The sequence below is a fragment of the Schistocerca nitens genome, chromosome 11, assembly GCF_023898315.1.
Source record: "Schistocerca nitens isolate TAMUIC-IGC-003100 chromosome 11, iqSchNite1.1, whole genome shotgun sequence".
In the NCBI taxonomy this organism is placed as follows: Eukaryota; Metazoa; Arthropoda; class Insecta; order Orthoptera; family Acrididae; genus Schistocerca; species Schistocerca nitens.
In genome coordinates, this window is record NC_064624.1 from 179,328,924 (window position 1) to 179,349,464 (window position 20,541).

The following is a 20,541-nucleotide window of genomic DNA, read 5'->3' on the forward strand; positions in this document are numbered from 1 at the left end:
GCCTTTGCTCACACGCGACGACTGAGAAACACGTGAGCCGGTCATTGCCTCTGCTGTCACGTTGAATAGATTCTCGAAGAATCTTCTTTACGTCGGTCATTGGCTCTTGGGATGTAGGCGAGGGCCTTTGCTCACATACGACAACTGAGAAACACGTGAGCCGGTCGGGCGATGCCCTGACGGCTGAATCGACAGCGCCCGCTTATGTGGAACTCGCTGACTTCATGGTCATTGTCTCTTCTGTTCTGCTGTTTTGCCCGCTGAATGCCAGTATGTAACTCTCTAAACTAAACAAAGTTTTCCATTTATATTCTAATTTCTAGTTCACTTTGATTTCACTAATTTATTTACTTAAGTACCACTCAACAATTGAGCAAGCAGCGAAGGAAACAAGAGAAAAATTCTGAGTCGTTATTAAAGTCCGTGGAGAAGAAATAAAAACGTTGAGGTTCGCCGATGACATTGTAATTCTGTCAGAGACAGCAAAGGACTTGGAAGAGCAGTTGAACGGAATGGACAGTGTCTTGAAAGGGTGATATAAGATGAACATCAACAAAAGCAAAACGAGGATAATGGAATGTAGTCGAATTAAGTCGGGTGATGCTGAGGGAATTAGATTAGGAAATGAGACACTCAAAGCAGTAAAGGAGTTTTACTATTTGGGGAGCAAAATATCTGATGGTTGAAGTAGAGAGGATATAAAATGTAGACTGGCAATGGCAAGGAAAGCCTCGTCATGCCAATTGAGGAGCTACTCGACCGAATAGTAGCGGCTCCACTCAAAGGAAAGCATCATAAAGACCGGGAGAGCGGTGTGCTGACCACGCGCCCCTCCTATCCACATCCCTACTGAGGATGACACAGCGGTCGGATGGTCCCAATGGGCCACTTGTGGCCTGAAGAAGGAGTGCTGCTCTCTTGTTAACATCGAGTATTGATTTAAGTGTCAGGAATCGTTTCTGAAAGTATTTGTATGGAGTGTAGCCATGTATGGAAGTGAAACATGGACGATAAATAGTTTGGACAAGAAGAGAATAGAAGCTTTCGAAATGTGGTGCTACAGAAGAATGCTGAAGATTAGATGGGTAGATCACATAACTAATGAGGAGGTATTGAATAGAATTGGGGAGAAGAGGAGTTTGTGGCACAACTTGACAAGAAGAAGGGATCGGTTGGTAGGACATGTTCTGAGGCATCAAGGGATCACCAGTTTCGTATTGGAGGGCAGCGTGGAGGGTAAAAATCGAAGAGGGAGACCAAGAGATAAAAACACTAAGCAGATTCAGAAGGATGTAGGCTGCAGTAGGTACTGGGAGATGAAGAAGCTTGCACAGGATAAAATGGTTCAAATGGCCCAGGACTGAGGACCACAACAACAACAAGTTGCTTCACAACTTCTGCTTGGCAGCTGTTCTCGATTCGAATTCTGGAATATTTATGTCGTCTTATTCGAAAGGCTGTGTTTAGTAACTGCTTTCGCAGCACTGTCTCCGATAGTATCTCCATTGCTATAGGGCAGAGAAGGCATTGATTGTTCCTTCCCGCTAACATACTTCAAATACGACCAGGATCTCTTTGGATTTTGTTCCAGGTTTCGAGGCAAAGTTTCGTTGTGGAAAATGTTGTAGGCATGTCCTTAGGTTAGTTAGGTTTAAGTAGTTCTAAGTCTAGGGGACTGATGACCTCAGATGTTAAGTTCCGTAGTGGTTAGAGGCATTTGAACCATTTTGAGCTCTCTTAGTGTTTCACCTTCAGTGGCTGATAGTACTGATTGTAACATCCACGTGATTAATTTTAGCTACAGTGCGACGAGAGGAAATTATGCCTGTAACAGTTATAAACATTATCTATTCGACATATAAAAAATAGTGAAAACGATGATAAATATTAATTATTTATATAACATTCTATGATGTGATTGGACATATCGATGTGTATCATAGAGGGTGTTTCAAAAATGACCGGTATATTTGAAACGGCAATAAAAACTAAACGAGCAGCGATAGAAATACACCGTTTGTTGCAATATGCTTGGGACAACAGTACATTTTCAGGCGGACAAACTTGCGAAATTACAGTAGTTACAATTTTCAACAACAGATGGCGCTGCAAGTGATGTGAAAGATATAGAAGACAACGCAGTCTGTGGGTGCGCCATTCTGTACGTCGTCTTTCTGCTGTAAGCGTGTGCTGTTCACAACGTGCAAGTGTGCTGTGGACAACACGGTTTATTCCTTAGAACAGAGGATTTTTCTGGTGTTGGAATTCCACCGCCTAGAACACAGTGTTGTTGCAACAAGACGGAGTTTTCAACGGAGGTTTAGTGTAACCAAAGGACCGAAAAGCGATACAATAAAGGATCTGTTTGAAAAATTTCAACGGACTGGGAACGTGACGGACGAACGTGCTGGAAAGGTAGGGCGACCGCGTACGGCAACCACAGAGGGCAACGCGCAGCTAGTGCAGCAGGTGATCCGACAGCGGCCTCGGGTTTCCGTTCGCCGTGTTGCAGCTGCGGTCCAAATGTCGCCAACGTCCACGTATCGTCTCATGCGCCAGAGTTTACACCTCTATCCGTACAAAATTCAAACGCGGCAACCCCTCAGTGCCGCTACCATTGCTGCACGAGAGACATTCGCTAACGATATAGTGCACAGGATTGATGACGGCGATATGCATGTGGGCAGCATTTGGTTTACTGACGAAGCTTATTTTTACCTGGACGGCTTCGTCAATAAACAGAACTGGCGCATGTGGGGAACCGAAAAGCTCCATGTTGCAGTCCCATCGTCCCTGCATCCTCAAAAGGTACTGGTCTGGGACGCCATTTCTTCCAAAGGAATCATTGGCCCATTTTTCAGATCCGAAACGATTACTGCATCACGCTATCTGGACATTCTTCGTGAATTTGTGGCGGTACAAACTGCCTTAGACGACACTGCGAACACCTCGTGGTTTATGCAAGATGGTGCCCGGCCACATCGCACGGCCGACGTCTTTAATTCCCTGAATGAATATTTCGATGATCGTGTGATTGCTTTGGGCTATCCGAAACATACAGGAGGCGGCGTGGATTGGCCTCCCTATTCGCCAGACATGAACCCCTGTGACTTCTTTCTGTGGGGACACTTGAAAGATCAGGTGTACCGCCAGAATCCAGAAACAATTGAACAGCTGAAGCAGTACATCTCATCTGCATGTGAAGCCATTCCGCCAGACACGTTGTCAAAGGTTTCGGGTAATTTCATTCAGAGACTACGCCATATTATTGCTACGCATGGTGGATATGTGGAAAATATCGTACTATAGAGTTTCCCAGACCGCAGCGCCATCTGTTGTTGAAAATTGTAACTACTGTAATTTCGAAAGTTTGTCTGCCTGAAAATGTACTGTTGTCCCAAGCATATTGCAACAAACGGTGTATTTCTATCGCTGCTCGTTTAGTTTTTATTGCCGTTTCAAATATACCGGTCATTTTTGAAACACCCTGTACAAAGACAATGGTTCCAGATTGAGATTTTCACTCTGCAGCGGAGTGTGTGCTGACATGAAACTTCCTGGCAGATTAAAACTGTGTGCACCGACCGAGACTCGAACTCGGGACCTTTACCTTCCGCGAGCAAGTGCTCTACCGTCTCAGCTACCGAAGCACGACTCACGCCCGGTCCCCACAGTGTCGGTCGATGCACACACAGTTTTAATCTGCCAGGAAGTTTCACAGACAATGATGATTGTAAATTCCTTTTATGATCTGCGTTTGTCTTCCTTTGTTTTTACCTTTTGTTGGATAGCTTTTGTAGGTTGCGGACGCATATCAAACCGAGGTCTGGTAAGAAATTGTAATTATTTGTTAATTATTACTTGAGAAGAATAGAGTTCGTTATTATTATAAATATGAGTGAATAATTATTTGTAACTTTAATTCCTCTCTCAGTAAGCATTATCTGTGTTAATTATTTCTTTGTGCTGCAAGGAACGCAGCGATTGATGATAGCGATTTGTATCGCGTTTTTGTCTGTGTTTTCTTTAGAAACAAATCAAATGTTTGCTTGATGAAGTCTAAATAGTGCACAATACGAAAGTAGAGTTTATAGAGTTTAATAAGCATTTCAAATACTTACTTATTTGGTCTAACAATAGAAAGTCTCTGTCAATTGTCTGCCGCCATCTCAACTGTTATCTCAGCGGCAAATTCAAATTACGCAACTCTGCAGACATAAATGCCGAACGTAATACAAACGTGTAAAAATAAATGTGCACAGCTAGTCCCGAACTCATTTTAATGAAAATAATTCGAATCAGATTGGTTCTTTAAAAACAGTGCTCACAGGACGATCCTTATAGGAAACTTTTCTAGCTGATGTATGGAGCCGAAATGAATTACGCACGAGTTGCGAAGAATATTGTTTCAGGTAACATACGTCAGTGTTGTGCGCGGCTGATATTCGGTGGTTTTAATGATCATTTTGCTGAAGATAACTGTTTCCATCATAATCAATATTGAAACTCCCTGGCAGATTAAAACTATGTGCCTGACCGAGACTCGAACTCGGGACCTTTGCCTTTCGCGGGCAAGTGCTCTACCATCTGAGCTACCGAAGCACGCCTCACGCCCGGTACTCACAGCTTTACTTCTGCCAGTACCTCATCTCCTAGCTTCCAAACTTTACAGAAGCTCTCCTGCGAAACTTGCAGAACTAGCACTCCTGAAAGAAAGGGTATTGCGGAGACATGGCTTAGCCACAGCCTGGGGGATGTTTCCAGAATGAGATTTTCACTCTGCAGCGGAGTGTGCGCTGATATGAAACTTCCTGGCAGATTAAAACTGTGTGCCTGACCGAGACTCGAACTCGGGACCTTTGCCTTTCGCGGGCAAGTGCTCTACCATCTGAGCTACCGAAGGTAGGAGACGAGATTCTGGCAGAAGTAAAGCTGTGAGTACCGGCCGTGAGTCGTGCTTCGGTGGCTCAGACGGTAGAGCACTTGCCCGCGAAAGGCAAATGTCCCTAGTTCGAGTCTCGGTCCGGCACACAGTTTTAACCTGCCAGGAAGTTTCATATCAGCGCACACTCCGCTGCAGAGTGAAAATCTCATTCTGATAATCAATAGTTGTATAGAATCTATTGTATGAACTGTGATTTAGTGACACTTACACAACTTACAGACAACACTTTAACTCGACGTTAAGTTGGAGTTCTTTAGCAAGTTGACCAAATCTTTAGCCGGGAGACAAATTATTTAGTAATTACTCAATGTAATAAAATAAGATCGTCATTTTCATTTACAAATTAGTTAAATACCAAACCAGTGAATAACACAGCGAACGCCTCATGATGTGGATTTTTTTTTTTTTTTTTTTTTTTTTTTTTTTTTTTTTTTTTTTTTTGTCGTCAGTCTACTGACTGGTTTGATGCGGCCCGCCACGAATTCCTTTCCTGTGCTAACCTCTTCATCTCAGAGTAGCACTTGCAACCTACGTCCTCAATTATTTACTTGACGTATTCCAATCTCTGTCTTCCTCTACAGTTTTTGCCCTCTACAACTCCCTCTAGTACCATGGAAGTGATTCCCTCATGTCTTAGCAGATGTCCTATCATCCTGTCCCTTCTCCTTATCAGTGTTTTCCACATATTGCTTTCCTCTCCGATTCTGCGTAGAACCTCCTCATTCCCTACCTTATCAGTCCACCTAATTTTCAACATTCGTCTATAGCACCACACCTCAAATGCTTCGATTCTCTTCTGTTCCGGTTTTCCCACAGTCCATGTTTCACTACCGTACAATGGTGTACTCCATACGTACATCCTCAGAAATTTCTTCCTCAAATTAAGGCCGGTATTTGATGCCTTTTTTGCCATAGCGAGTCTGCTTTTGATGTCCTCCTTGCTCCGTCCGTCATTGGTTGTTTTACTGCCAAGGTAGCAGAATTCCTTAACTTCATTGACTTCGTGACCATCAATCCTGATGCTAAGTTTCTCGCTGTTCTCATTTCTACTACTTCTCATTACCTACCTGGATAGGAGCAGTCAATGGAAGCCCGAGTGAGTCGTCAGAGTGCAGAGCTCGGGGTGTCTTGCAGATCGGCTGCCGGAGTTCGTGTCGTGCGGCGCCCTGGAGCAGCAGCCCGCGGCGTGGTCGGCCGTGGTCCGCACGGCAGACGCCATCAGCGGCTACGGACTGCCGCCGCCTGCGGGTGCGGGGGAGGGGGGGGAGGTGTGCGCCGACGCGCTGGCAGAGCTCCGCCGCCTCACGCGGAACGAGTCCTTGCAACTCGTCGGGGAGCTCATCTGCCGCATGGCCGACGACTGCATCGATTCCTGCTCTGTACCGAGGTACGTACGCCACTCGGCGTCGTAGCTACTAACCGTACAACTAGTCTCCTTCTCCTCTCCTTCATTTTGTTCCCAGCGCTGTCACTTACTTTCGCCAATCTGCCAAGTTGATTCCGTATTTCTAGATTTCCGGAAAGCTTTTGACACCGTTCCTCACAAGCGACTTCTAATCGAGCTGCGGGCCTATGGGCTATCGTCTCAGTTGTGCGACTGGATTCGTGATTTCCTGTCAGGAAGGTCGCAGTTCGTAGTAATAGACGGCAAATCGTCGAGTAAAACTGAAGTGATATCGGGTGTTCCCCAGGGAAGCGTCCTGGGACCTCTGCTGTTCCTGTTCTAAATAAATGACCTGGGTGACAATCTGAGCAGTTCTCTTAGGTTGTTCGCAGATGATGCTGTAATTTACCGTCTAGTAAGGTCATCCGAAGACAGGTATCAGTTGCAAAGCGATTTAGAAAAGATTGCTGTATGGTGTGGCAGGTGGCAGTTGACGCTAAATAACGAAAAGTGTGAGGTGATCCACACGAGTTCCAAAAGAAATCCGTCGGAATTCGATAAATAGTACAATTCTCAGGGCTGTCAATTCAACTAAGTACCTGGGTGTTAAAATTACAAACAACTTCAGTTGGAAAGACCACATAGATAATATTGTGGGGAAGGCGAGCTAAAGGTTGCGTTTCATTGGCAGGACACTTGGAAGATGCAACGAGTCCACTAAAGAGACAGCTTACACTACACTCGTTCGTCCTCTGTTAGAATATTGCTGCGCGGTGTGGGATCCTTAACAGGTGGTTTTCTTTTTTTTTTTTTTTTTTTTTTTTGTGCTTTTAGGGCGCACAACGTCAACGGTCATTAGCGCCCAGACTACTTTAGGAATGCACCGCGAGTCACAAGTTTAAAACAGCAACGAAACGGAAAACACGATAAAAGACAGACTGACAGGCATAGGATTAAAAAAGAAAACAGCATAATCAAATGTCCTTTGAGAGGGTTGTCAAATTGGTAAAATGAAGAACGCGAGCAGCTGCTCGTGGGTCATCCGCTAAAATGGCTTCTACAGTACATGGCAGGCCAAGATCGAGACGCAGGGTGTTAAAATCCGGATACGACGTTAAAATGTGGCGGACCGTCAGCAATTGCCCACATGGGCAGAACGGCGCCGGCGCAGCCGTCAGCAGATGGCGATGGCTGAACCGGCAGTGGCCAATTCGCAACCGGGCCAAAACTACCTCCTCCCGCCGAGAAGGGCGTGAGGAGGACATCCAAGCCACGGGAAGAGCTTTCAAGGCCCGAAGCTTGTTGTCTGTAAGTGCAGCCCAATCGGCATGCCACAGCGATACAATGCGCCGACAAATTACCCTACTACAATCTGACGAAGGGACACAACAAGAAGCAGTCCGAGGCTGGAGGACCGCAGCCTTGGCCGCGGCATCTGCAGCTTCGTTCCCAGGGATACCGACATGGCCAGGAACCCACATAAAGCTAACCGGAGAACCGACGTCCACCAGCTGCTGAAGAGAGCGTTGGATCCGGTGCACGAAAGGGTGAACCGGACACGGATCACTGAGGCTCTGGATGGCGCTCAGGGAATTGGAGCAGATGACATAAGCAGAATGCCGGTGGCGGCAGATGTAAAGAACAGCCTGATAGAGGGCAAAGAGCTCAGCTGTGAAGACCGAACAATGGCCATGGAGCCGGTATTTGAAACTTTGTGCCCCGACAATAAAAGAACACCCGACCCCGTCATTGGTCTTAGAGCCATCTGTATAAATGAAGGTCATATTAATGAACTTCGAACGAAGTTCGACAAAACGGGAGTGGTAGACTGAACCGGGGGTAACCTCCTTCGGGAGCGAGCAGAGGTCAAGGTGGACGCGAACCTGAGCCTGGAGCCAAGGTGGCGTGTGGCTCTCGCCCACTCGAAAGGTGGCAGGGAGTGAAAAATTAAGATGTTGAAGGAGGCGACGAAAGCGAACTCCAGGGGGTAGCAGGGCGGAGACATACAACCCGTATTGACTGTCGAGAGAGTCATCGAGGAACGATAAGACGGGTGGTCGGGCATTGCCAGTAGCCGACAGGCATACCGACAAAGCAGTATATCGCGCCGGTAGGTGAGTGGCAACTCACCAGCGTCAGCATGAAGACTCTCGACGGGACTAGTATAAAACGCTCCGATCGCAAGTCGTAAACCCCGATGTTGTATGGAGTTGAGGCGGCGTAAGATGGATGGCCGTGCAGAGGAGTATACGAAGCTCCCATAATCCAGCTTGGAGCGGACGATCGACCGATAGAGGCGAAGTAGGACGGTTCGATCCGCTCCCCACGACATACCACTGAGAACACGGAGGACATTGAGAGAACGGGTACAACGGGCAGCCAAATATGACACATGTGGAGACCAACTAAGTTTCCTGTCAAATGTAAGACCTAAAAATTTTGTTGTCTCCACGAATGGGAGAGCAACGGGACCGAGTCGTAAGGACGGTGGGAGAAACTCTTTGTAGCGCCAGAAGTTAATACAGACCGTCTTCTCGGCAGAAAAACGGAAGCCATTGGCGACACTCCACGAGTAAAGACGGTCAAGAGAACGCTGAAGACAGCGCTCCAGGAAACACGTACGCTGCGCGCTGCAATAGATGGTAAAATCGTCCACGAAAAGGGTGCCTGATACATCAGCTGGGAGGCAATCCATTATTGGATTGATCGCTATGGCGAAGAGAGCGACGCTCAAAACTGAGCCCTGTGGCACCCCATTCTCCTGGCGAAAGGTGTCTGACAGGACAGAACCCACACGTACCCTGAACTGTCGATCCATTAAAAAGGAAAGAATAAAAAGAGGGAGGCGACCGCGAAGGCCCCATGTATGCATGGTGCGGAGAATGCCCGCCCTCCAACAGGTGTCGTAAGCCTTCTCCAAATCAAAGAACACAGCCGCGGTCGGGCGCTTCCGCAAGAAGTTATTCATAATGAAGGTCGACAAGGTAACCAGATGGTCAACAGCAGAGCGGCGCCTACGAAATCCACATTGGACATTGGTAAGGAGGCGTCGAGACTCGAGCAGCCAAACCAATCGAGAGTTAACCATTCGCTCCATCACTTTACAGACACAGCTGGTAAGCGAGATGGGTCGATAACTGGAAGGCAAGTGCTTGTCCTTCCCCGGCTTAGGAATCGGGACAACAATAGACTCGCGCCAGCATGCGGGAACATGTCCCTCAATCCAGATGCGATTGTAAGTACGAAGAAGAAAACCTTTACCCGCAGGAGAAAGGTTCTTCAGCATCTGAATATGAATAGAATCAGGCCCTGGAGCGGAGGACCGTGATCGGCCAAGTGCGTTTTCGAGTTCCCGCATGGTGAATGGGGCATTATAACTTTCACGATTCGAGGAGCGGAAGTTAGGTGGCCTAGCCTCCTCTGCCTGTTTGCGGGGGAGGAAGGCAGGGTGGTAATGAGCGGAGCTCGAAACCTCTGCGAAAAAGCGGCCGAAGGCATTGGAGACAGCCTCAGGGGCCACAAGGACGTCATTCGCGACCGTCAAGCCAGAAACTGGTGAGTGAACCTTAGTGCCAGATAGCCGGCGCAGGCTACCCCAGACAACAGAAAAGGAGTAAAACTGTTGAAGGTGCTTGTGAAAGCAGCCCAGCTGGCTTTCTTGCTTTCTTTAATAATACGACGACACTGTGCACGTAATCGTTTATAATTGATACAATTCGCCACTGTAGGGTGGCGTTTAAAGGTGCGTAAAGCACGTCGACGAGCACGTAAAGCGTCTCGACATGCTGCGGTCCACCAGGGGACCGGTACGCGACGCGGAGAAGAAGTAGGGTGAGGGATGGAATATTCAGCAGCAGTGAGAATGACTTCCGTGAGGTGTGCGACCTGACTATCGCAGCTGGTGAATGTTTGATCCTGAAAGGTCGCCCTGGAAGAGAAGAGCCCCCAGTCTGCTTCGGAGATGTTCCAACTAGATGAGCACGGAGAGGGGGTATGCTGCAGGAGATGGATAACACACGGGAAGTGGTCGCTCGAATATGTATCAGAAAGTGCATACCACTCGAACCGGCGTGCAAGTTGGGGAGTACATACAGAGAGATCTAAATGGTGTGAGATGTGTCCGAAAGAAAAGTAGGGGCGCCAGTATTGAGGCAGACAAGATTGTGCTGGTTGAAAAGGTCTGCTAACAGGGAGCCCCTTGGGCAGGATGCTGGAGAGCCCCAAAGGGGATGGTGGGCATTGAAGTCTCCAGTTAACAAAAATGGTGCAGGTAGCTGAGCAATAAGTTGCATCATGTCTGCCCTGGTAACGGCAGACGACGATGGAGTGTAAACGGTACAAATGGAAAATGTAAAAGTGGGGAGAGTAATGCGGATGGCAACTGCCTGCAGGCCGGTGTGCAACGTGATGGGATCGTAGTAAATATCATCCCGGACCAGCAACATAACCCCTCCATGAGCTGGGATACCTACCACAGGGGGTAGGTCAAAACGCACAGAGGTGTAGTGTGCCAAGGCAATTTGATCGCATGGGCGTAGCTTCGTTTCCTGGAGGGCTACGACGAGCGGACGGTGCAAGCGGAGCAGCAACTTCAAGTCCTCTCGGTTGGAGCGAATGCTACGAATATTCCAGTGAATAAGTGCCATCGTAAGAAAAAAAAGATGAAAGAAGGGGTCACCTCAAAGGCCGCTGAGGGCCTGGCTTCGAGCGAGCACTGCCGCCGCTATCAGTAGGCGGACAGTCATCGTCCATTGGGTCTATAGGTTCATCGGCCATCTTGGGAAGATGGCCGGGAGGGGGAGCTTCCTCCGCCGGTGAACGGCCAGATGTTCGGCTACCAGCGGTGCGGCCAGGCGAAACGGAGGACGGCCTGGGGCGGCAACCGCTGGGTGGCGCAGGAGAAGAAATGCGCCGTGGCGGAGAAGGAGAACTGTGCTTCCTATGTGCCTTCTTGGAAGGTCGTTTGGTGGAAGTACCGGTCGAAGGCTGGGAGGTCGAGGTACGGAGGAAGTCTGCATGGGACGGTTCCTTCTTGAAGGCCCGTGCATCTGACTTCTGGGTCGTCGTCTTAGCAGAAGCTGATGAAGGGGCTGGTTTCTGTGGGGTGACGGGAGGAAGAGGAGACGTCGACCGCGCGATCTTAGCACTGGCCGAACGGACGACCGTGGTGCTGAAGGTCAGATCGCATGTCTGGGTTGCCACCTCCCTGGTAGTCCGAGGAGAGGCAGCGTGGGCAGCGTGGGCTTCCTACTAGCCAATAGCTTGCGAGCAGCCGAGGTGGACACTTTCTCTTTGACCCGAATTTCTTGGATACAGCGTTCTTCCTTATAGACAGGACAGTCGCGAGAGGATGCGGCATGGTCACCCTGACAGTTCACACAACGAGGAGACGGAGGTGGACAGTCACCCTCATGGGCATCCCTGCCACAAGTGACACATTTAGCCGCATTGGAACAAGACTGGCGAGTGTGATTGAAACGCTGACACTGGTAGCAGCGCGTAGGTGTCGGGACATAGGGGCGAACAGAAATGACCTCGTAGCCCGCCTTGATGCGCGATGGCAGCTGAACACTATCGAAGGTCAAGAAAAGTGTCCGGGTCGGTACAAGGTCATTGTTGACCTTTTTCATGACCCTATGGACAGCCGTCACGCCCTGCTCAGCGAAGAAAGATTGAATCTCCTCGTCAGTCAAGCCGTCGAGGGATCGAGTATAGACAACACCACGAGACGAATTCAAAGTTCGGTGAGCCTCCACCCGGACAGGGAATGTGTAAAGGAGTGTGGCCCGAAGCAGTTTTTGTGCCTGAAAGGCGCTCTCAGTTTCGAGTAATAAGGTACCGTTACGCAACCTGGTACAAGATTTGACAGATCCGGCTATGGCATCGACGCCCTTCTGGATAACGAAAGGGTTGACAGAGGAAAAATCCTTTCCTTCCTCAGATCGAGAAACGACGAGGAACTGTGGGGCAGGCGGTAGTACTTTTGTCACTGGTAGCTGGTCACGTTTCCGTTTTTGGGCAGAAGTCGAGAGAGATGGAGTGAAATCCATTGCGGAGGAATCCCCCATGATTGCCAGCGTCTCTGATGGCGCGCTCCTTCCTTGTGGGGACCCTCTCAGAGGGCACTCCCGCCTTAGGTGAATGTTTACACCTCAGGTCACAGCTCCCGAGAAACAGACGGAGGGACCAATCGGCATGGTCAGAAGGTATCAGCTCAGGCAATCACCCCTCCCCGGGCCTGGCCTTTACCAGGGGGTACGCGCGTGCCTTACATGTCTACCCAGGGCGGGGAATTACGCGTTACCCCGTCACCGGCTACGCGTGCGAACGCGTGGGTCGGCCTTCAGGCGCGGACAGGGAGGAAGGAAGAAGAGGAAAAAGGAGAGAGAGAGAGAGAGAGGGAGGGAGAGAGAGAGAGAGAGAGGACAGACTGTCTCAAACGCCGAGGCGGAGACCAGAGAAGGCAAGGAGAAGAAGGCAATGAGAAGGCAAGGAGAAGAAGGCAATGAGAAGGCAAGGAGAAGAAGGCAATGAGAAGGCAAGGAGAATAAGGCAATGAGAAGGCAAGGAGAAGAAGGCAATGAGAAGGCAAGGAGATTTTGCAGGGGAAAGAATAAGGAAGACAGTGAGGTGGAGAAGAGCAAAGAAAGGAACCAACCAAAGGAAGGAAGAAACGAAAAGTGAAAAAGCAAAATGACCGCAAATAGAGGTCGTGGAACCGTCCGTCTCCGGACGCAGGCGCTAACTACCCCCTTGAGGGGGAGGGACTCCTTTTAGTCGCCTCTTACGACAGGCAGGAATACCGCGAGCCTATTCTAACCCCCGAACCCGCAGGGGGGCCTTAACAGGTGCGATTGACGGAGCACATCGAAAGGGTGCAAAAAAGGCAGCTCGTTTTGTATTATCACGTAATAGGGGAGGGAGTGTGGCAGATACGATACGCGAGTTGGGATGGAAGTCATTAAAGCAAAGACGTTTTCCGTCGCGGCGAGATCTATTTACGAAATTTCAGTCACCAACTTTCCCTTCCGAACGCGAAATTATTTTGTCGAGCCCAACCTACATACGTAGGAATGATCATCAAAATAAAATAAGAGAAAACAGAGCTCGGCCAGAAAGGTTTAGGTGTTCGTTTTTCCCGCACGCTGTTCGGGAGTGGAATGGTAGGGAGATAGTATGATTGTGGTTCCATGAACCCTCTGCCAAGCACTTAAATGTGAATTACAGAGTAATCATGTAGATGTAGGTGAAGCAGAGATTAGTGAGACCCGAGGAGGCAGCACGCTAATACGAGGGTCACTCTAAAAGAAATGTACACTATTTTTGTAAATACAGTTTTTATACTGCATGTGTGAAAGTCTTACAGTTGTAAGTAGGATGTTTAGGTTTTTATGTTGGTAACACCTCGTAGCGCTCTATATGAAAATCACTGACTGTACTGTGAAGTCTGTGGCTGGTTGGCATTGTTGGAATATTCGCCAGTGTAGTGTTGGGCAGCTGGATGTGAACAGCTCGTAGCGTTGCGCAGTTGGAGTTGAGCCGCCAGCAGTGGTGGATGTGGGGAGAGAGATGGCGGAGTTTTGAGAGCGGACGATCTGGACGTGTGTCCATCAGAAAGAGTAAATTTTTAATATTGGATATCATGGACTGATATATATTATGACTTTTGAACAATATTTCAGTAACTACATTGTTTGTTCTCTATGAAAACCTTTCATTTGCTAACTATGCCTATCACTAGTTAGTGCCTCCAGTAGTTTGAATCTTTTGTTTAGCTGGCAGTATTGGCGCTCGCTGTATTGCAGTAGTTCGAGTAACGAAGATTTTGGTGAGGTACGTGATTTGTGAAACGTATAGGTTAATGTTAGTCAGGGCCATTCTTTTGTAGGGATTATTAAAAGTCAGACTGCGTTGCGCTAAAAATATTGTGTCAGTTTAGTGATGATCAGAATAAGTAAAGAGAGAAATGTCTAAGTACGTTCAGTTTTGCTCAGCTGTTGGAAAATCAAATAACGTAAGGGGTTTACCGGCACAGTAATTCACTAATTTTTCTAAGGGGTGTTTTACAGTGTGTAGATACATCCTTCCTGCTTGTTTTCAAACTTAGTTCAACCTGTTCCCGTGAGTGGAGCCATCACAGCATGTCTCCAAGATGGCTGCTACACTTGACGTTCGTCAGAAGCAACGTACTGTCATAGAATTCCTGTGCTGCGAAAACGACACAGTGGGAAACATCCACAAGAGGTTGAAAAAGGTGTAAGGAGATGCTGCTGTCAATCGCAGTACAGTTAGTCGGTGGGCAAGCAGGTTACGTGATGAAAGCGGGCACGGCAATATTGAGGATTGTCCTCGCAGCGGCAGGCCTCGTACTGCACACACTCCAGACAATGTGCAGAGAGTTAACGAATTGGTGACTGCTGACAGACGCATCACAGTGAACGAACTGTCACGCCATGCTGGGATAGGGGAAGGAAGTGTTTGCAGAATACTGAAAGTTGCCGTTATAAAAGGTTTGTGCCAGGTGGGTTCGCAGGATGTTGACAGTGGCTCACAAAGAAACAAGAAAAACGGCATGCAGCGAACATTTGGAACAGTACGGGATTGGTGGAGATGAATTTCTTGGAAGAATTGTGACAGGTGATGAAACGTGGCTCCGTCATTTTTCACCAGAGACAAAGAGGCTATCGATGGAGTGGCATCGTGCAAATTCACCCAGGAAAAAAAAATTCATAACCACTCCTTCTGCTGGAAAAGTTATGGCTACGGTCTTTTTCGATTCCGAAGGACTCTTGCTTGTGGGCATCGTGCCAAGTGGAACCACCATAAATTCTGATGCATATGTGACGATACTGAAGAAACTTCGAGCTCGACTGAGTCGCGTTCGACCACATCGGCAAAAGCAGGAAGTTTTGCTGTTGCACGACAATGCACGGCCACGTGCCAGTCAAAAAACCGTGGAAGCGATCACAAAATTGCGATGGACAACACTAAAACACCCGCCTTACGGTACTGACCTGGCTCCGTGTGACTATTGTCTCCTTGGGAAACTGAAAGACTCTCTTCGTGGAACGAGGTTTGAAGATGATGACTCCCTTGTGCACGCTGCCAAACAGTGGCTCCAACAGGTTGGTCCAGAATTATACCCTGCGGGTATAGAGGCCTGGGTCGGCCGCTGGTGGCCGAGCGGTTCTAGGCGCGCAGTCCGGAACCGTGCGACTGCTGCGGTCGCAGGTTCGAATCCTGCCTCGGGCATGGATGTGTGTGATGTCCTTAGGTTAGTTAGGTTTAAGTAGTTCTAAGTTCTAGGGGACTGATGACCACAGATGTTAAGTCCCATAGTGCTCAGAGCCATTTGAACCATTTTATACAGGCCTGGTTCCAAGATGGCTTAAGGCAGTTGGGAGGCATGGAAATTATGTGGACAGATGAAAATATTGTTCCTAAGGATGTATCTACACACTGTAATACTTTCAAACATGTAGAATAAATGATGAATTTTTAAAAAAGTTGTGTGCATTTCTTTTGGAGTGACGTATTTTCCGCCGCTGCCTCTTCTGTTGACACTTTCCATCGAGCAGTCGACTAATGTCCCTCGTGGGTACACTATGTGATCAAAAGTATCCGAACACCTGGCTGAAAATGAATTACAAGTTCGTGGCGCCCTCCATCGGTAATCCTAGAATTCAGTATGGTGTTGGCCCATCCTTAGCGTTGATTACTGCTTCCACTCCCGCAGGCATACGTCCAATTAGGTGCTGGAAGGTTTCTTGGGGAACGGCAGCCCATTCTTCATGGAGTGCTGCACTGAGGAGAGGTATCGATGTCTGTCTTAGAGCCCTGGCACGAAGTCAGCGTTCCAAAACATCCCGTAGGTGGTCAGGTCAGGACTCTGTGCAGGCCAGTCCATCCACTCCGTGCATCCACTCCGCCACAGGCCGTGCATTATGAACAGATGCTCGATCGTGTCGAAAGATGCAATCACCATCCCCGAATTGCTCTTGAACAGCTGGAAGCAAGAAGGTGCTTAAAACATGAATGTAGGCCTGTGCTGTGATAGCGCCACGCAAAACAACAAGGGGCGCAAGCCCCCTCCATGAGAAACACGACCACACCATAACACCACCGCCTCCGAATTACACTCGCTGGCAGATGACGTTCACCGGGTATTCGCCATACCCACATGCCGCCATCGGATCGCTTCATTGTGTACCGTGATTGGTCACTCCACACAACATTTCTCAAGTGTTCAATAGTCCAATGTTTACACTCCTTACACCAAGCGAGGCGTCATTTGCCATATACTGGCGTGATGTGTGGCTTATGAGCAGCCGCTCGACCATGAAATCCAAGTTTTGTCACCACCTGCCTAACTGTGATGGTACTTGCAGTGGCTCCTGATGCAGTTTGGAATTCCTGTGTGATGGTCTGGATAGATGTCTGCCTATTACACATTTACGACCCTCTTCAACTGTCGGCGGTCTCTGTCAGTCAACAGACGAGGTCGGCCTGTACGCTTTTGTGCTGTACGTGTCCGTTCACGTTTCCACCTCACTATCACATCGGAAACAAGGTTGGAGTACCTGGCATCAGGTGGCAGCACAATGGACCTAATATGAAAAATGTGTCTTTATGGGGATGTTCGGATACTTTTGATCACATAGTGTGTAATACTGGTGGTGTTGATACAAAACAGAACAATGCTAACGACAAAAAAACCGAACATCGCATTGTATCTAAAACAGCAGTTGCCGAATTTGTCATTGTCCTAAACTGAAAAGAGCAGTGACGAAAACATCGGTGGGCTGGGCTTAAATAATCTCTCACCACAGTAGTTGGAGGAACACCCCCACCACTTGAACACTACTTTCAGAAGAAATGATTAATCTGAGAATAGATAAATAGGGCAATATCTCATTAAAGATATGGAGCTACTCATGCAAAAAGAACCAAAGATTTACTCCCATTGTTAGAAGCAGTCACCGTCCACATCATCAGAGCACGAATTAAACGTAGTACTGATGCAATGTGTATACCAATAACACAGGAGCGCGAATGTTTTGAACACTGTAAAGTACGTACGCGCAATACTTGCCACAGGAGGAGTATACAGGGTGTTACAAAAAGGTACGACCAAACTTTCAGGAAACGTTCCTCACACACAAATAAAGAAAAGATGTTATGTGGACATGTGTACGGAAACGCTTAATTTCCATGTTAGAGCTCATTTTAGTTTCGTCAGTATGTACTGTACTTCCTCGATTCACCGCCAGTTGGCCCAATTGAAGGAAGGTAATGTTGACTTCGGTGCTTGTGTTGACATGCGACTCATTGCTCTACAGTACTAGCATCGACCACATCAGTACGTAGCATCAACAGGTTAGTGTTCATCACGAACGTGGTTTTGCAGTCAGTGCAATGTTAACAAATGCCCATTTTATGTATGGATTAGCACGGGGCAATAGCCGTGGCGCGGTACGTTTGTATCGAGACAGATTTCCAGAACGAAGGCGTCCCGACAGGAAGACGTTAGAAGCAATTAATCGGCGTCTTAGGGAGCACGGAACATTCCAGCCTATGACTCGCGACTGGGGAAGACCTAGAACGACGAGGACACCTGCAATGGACGAGGCAATTATTCGTGCAGTTGACGATAACCCTAATGTCGGCGTCAGAGAAGTTGCTGCTGTACAAGGTAACGTTGACCACGTCACTGTATGGAGAGTGCTACGGGAGAACCAGTTGTTTCCGTACCGTGTACAGCGTGTGCAGGCACTATCAGCAGCTGATTGGCCTCCACGGGTACACTTCTGCGAATGGTTCATCCGACAATGTGTCAGTCCTCATTTCAGTGCAAATCTTCTCTTTACAGATGACGCTTCATTCCGACGTGATCAAATTGTAAATTTTCACAATCAACATGTGTGGGCTGACGAGAATCCGCACGCAATTGTGCAATCACGTCATCAACACAGATTTTCTGTGAACGTTTGGGCAGGCATTGTTGGTGATGTTTCGATTGGGCCCCACGTTCTTCCACCTACGCTCAATGGAGCACGATGATTTCACACGGGATACTCTACCTGTGATGCTAGAACATGTGCCTTTACAAGTACGACACAACATGTGGTTCATGCACGATGGAGCTCCCGATCAGTTCAGTCGAAGTGTTCGTACTCTTCTCAACAACAGATTCGGTGACCGACGGATTGGTAGAGGCGGACCAATTCCGTGGCCTCCACGCTCTCCTGACCTCAACCCTCTAGACTTTCATTTATGGGGGCATTTGAAAGCTCTCGTCTACGCGACCCCGGTACCAAATGTAGAGACTCTTCGTGCTCGTATTATGGACGGCTGTGATACAATACGCCATTCCCCAGGGCTGCATCAGCGCATCAGGGATTCCGTGCGACGGAGGGTGGATGCACGTATCCTCGCTAACGGAGGGCATTTTGAACATTTCCTGTAACAAAGTGTTTGAAGTCACGCTGGTACGTTCTGTTGCTGTGTGTTTCCATTCCATGATTAATGTGATTGAAAGAGAAGTAATAAAATGAGCTCTAACATGGAAAGCAAGCGTTTCCGGACACGTGTCCACATAACATATTTTCTTTCTTTCCGTGTGAGGAATGTTTCCTGAAAGTTTGGCCTTACCTTTTTGTAACACCCTGTATAGAATGTCTTGCACACACGGTCAAGGACACATATGTTGTACAAACAGAAGTATTCACTTTTTGCTTAATGAACAGAAGAGGAGTTTTAATCTGTGAAACAGAGCTAAATCGACAGTTGCAGAATATCCACCGGGACCAGGGAAACTGAAAATTCGTTGTGACTGCTGTGTGGATGCGAACAAATACTTCCTCTTGCTGAGTTTATAGAACTTTCGAACTGCTGCCTGAGCCTTTATAGCCTCTGACGATGTCTCCAACATTTGGAAACAAAACGTTAGAGAACCCCCTCTTTTTTTTTTTTGTTTTGAGTCATCAGCCTTTGATGCGGTCCGCCACGAATTCCTCTTCTATGCCAACCTCTTCATCTCTGAGCAGCACTTGCAACCTACGTCATCAATTATTTGCTAGATGTATTCTCCAACCTCTGGCTTCTTCTACAGTTTTTGCCCTCTGCAGCTCCCTGATGTCTTAACAAATGTCCTATCATCGTGATCCCTCCCCTTGTCAGTGTTTTCCACATATTCCTTTCCTCTTCGATTCTGCGCAGAACCTCCTCATTCCTTACCTTATGAGTCCACCTAATTTTCAACATTCGTCTGTAGCACTCCATCTCAAATGCTTCGACGCTCTTCTGTTCCGCCGGCCGCGCTGACCGAGCGGTTCTAGGCGCTTCAGTCCGGAACAGCACGACTGCTACAGTCGCGGGTTCGAATCCTGCCTCGGTCATGAATGTGTGTGCTGTCCTTAGGTTAGTTAGGTTTAAGTAGTTCTAAGTTCTACGGGACTGATTACCTCAGATGTTAAGTCCCATACTGCTCAGAGCCATTTGAACCATTTATTCTTCTGTTCCGGGTTTCCCACAGTGCATGTTTCACTACCATTCGATGCTCTACTGCAAACGTACTTTCTCAGAAAATTCTTCCTCAAATTAAGGCCTGTGTTTGATACTAGTACACTTCTCTTGGTCAGGAGTGTCCTTTTTGCCAGTGCTAATCTGCTTTTGATGTCCTCCTTGGTCCATCCGTCATTGGTTATTTTGCTGCCTAGGTAGTAGATTTCGTTAAATGAAATGATAATTAAATGGACACCCTAGCTACAAACAGGCGTTGATGTACTTCATTGGGGATATGTTGAAAATGTGTGCCCCGACCGGGACTCGAACCCGGGATCTCCTGCTTATATGGCAGACGCTCTATCCATCTGAGCCACCAGGCCTGCAGGGACTTATCCCTTGCACGCTCCTCGTTCTTTTGGGAACAGATACTACCATCATATATAGTTAAAATATGGCTTCCCAGCCATTGACCTTCTTATGCGAACGCACACGCTATGCCCGAACTCGTACGGGACTTGGTAGATTAATCTGCCACGAGTAATGAGTATGATGGGCAAACATCTATTAGGCGCACTACGAACGTAGCGGTGTGGACATGTTGGGAATGTGGGTCTCACGGGGAGCGTGCAAGGGATAAGTCCCTGCAGGCGGACTATCCTCTGTGCCCTCGGTGGCTCAGATGGATAGAGTGTCTGCCACGTAAACA

At 48.0% G+C, this 20,541-nt stretch overlaps 1 non-coding gene across 1 annotated transcript; it reads right to left on the reverse strand.

Annotated features, from left to right (window-relative positions):
* Positions 1-20,141: 20,141 nt before the first annotated feature.
* Trnai-uau (transfer RNA isoleucine (anticodon UAU)) lies at positions 20,142-20,215 on the reverse strand. Its single transcript has one exon. It is a non-coding gene; the product is annotated as a tRNA-Ile (tRNA).
* Positions 20,216-20,541: the final 326 nt, after the last annotated feature.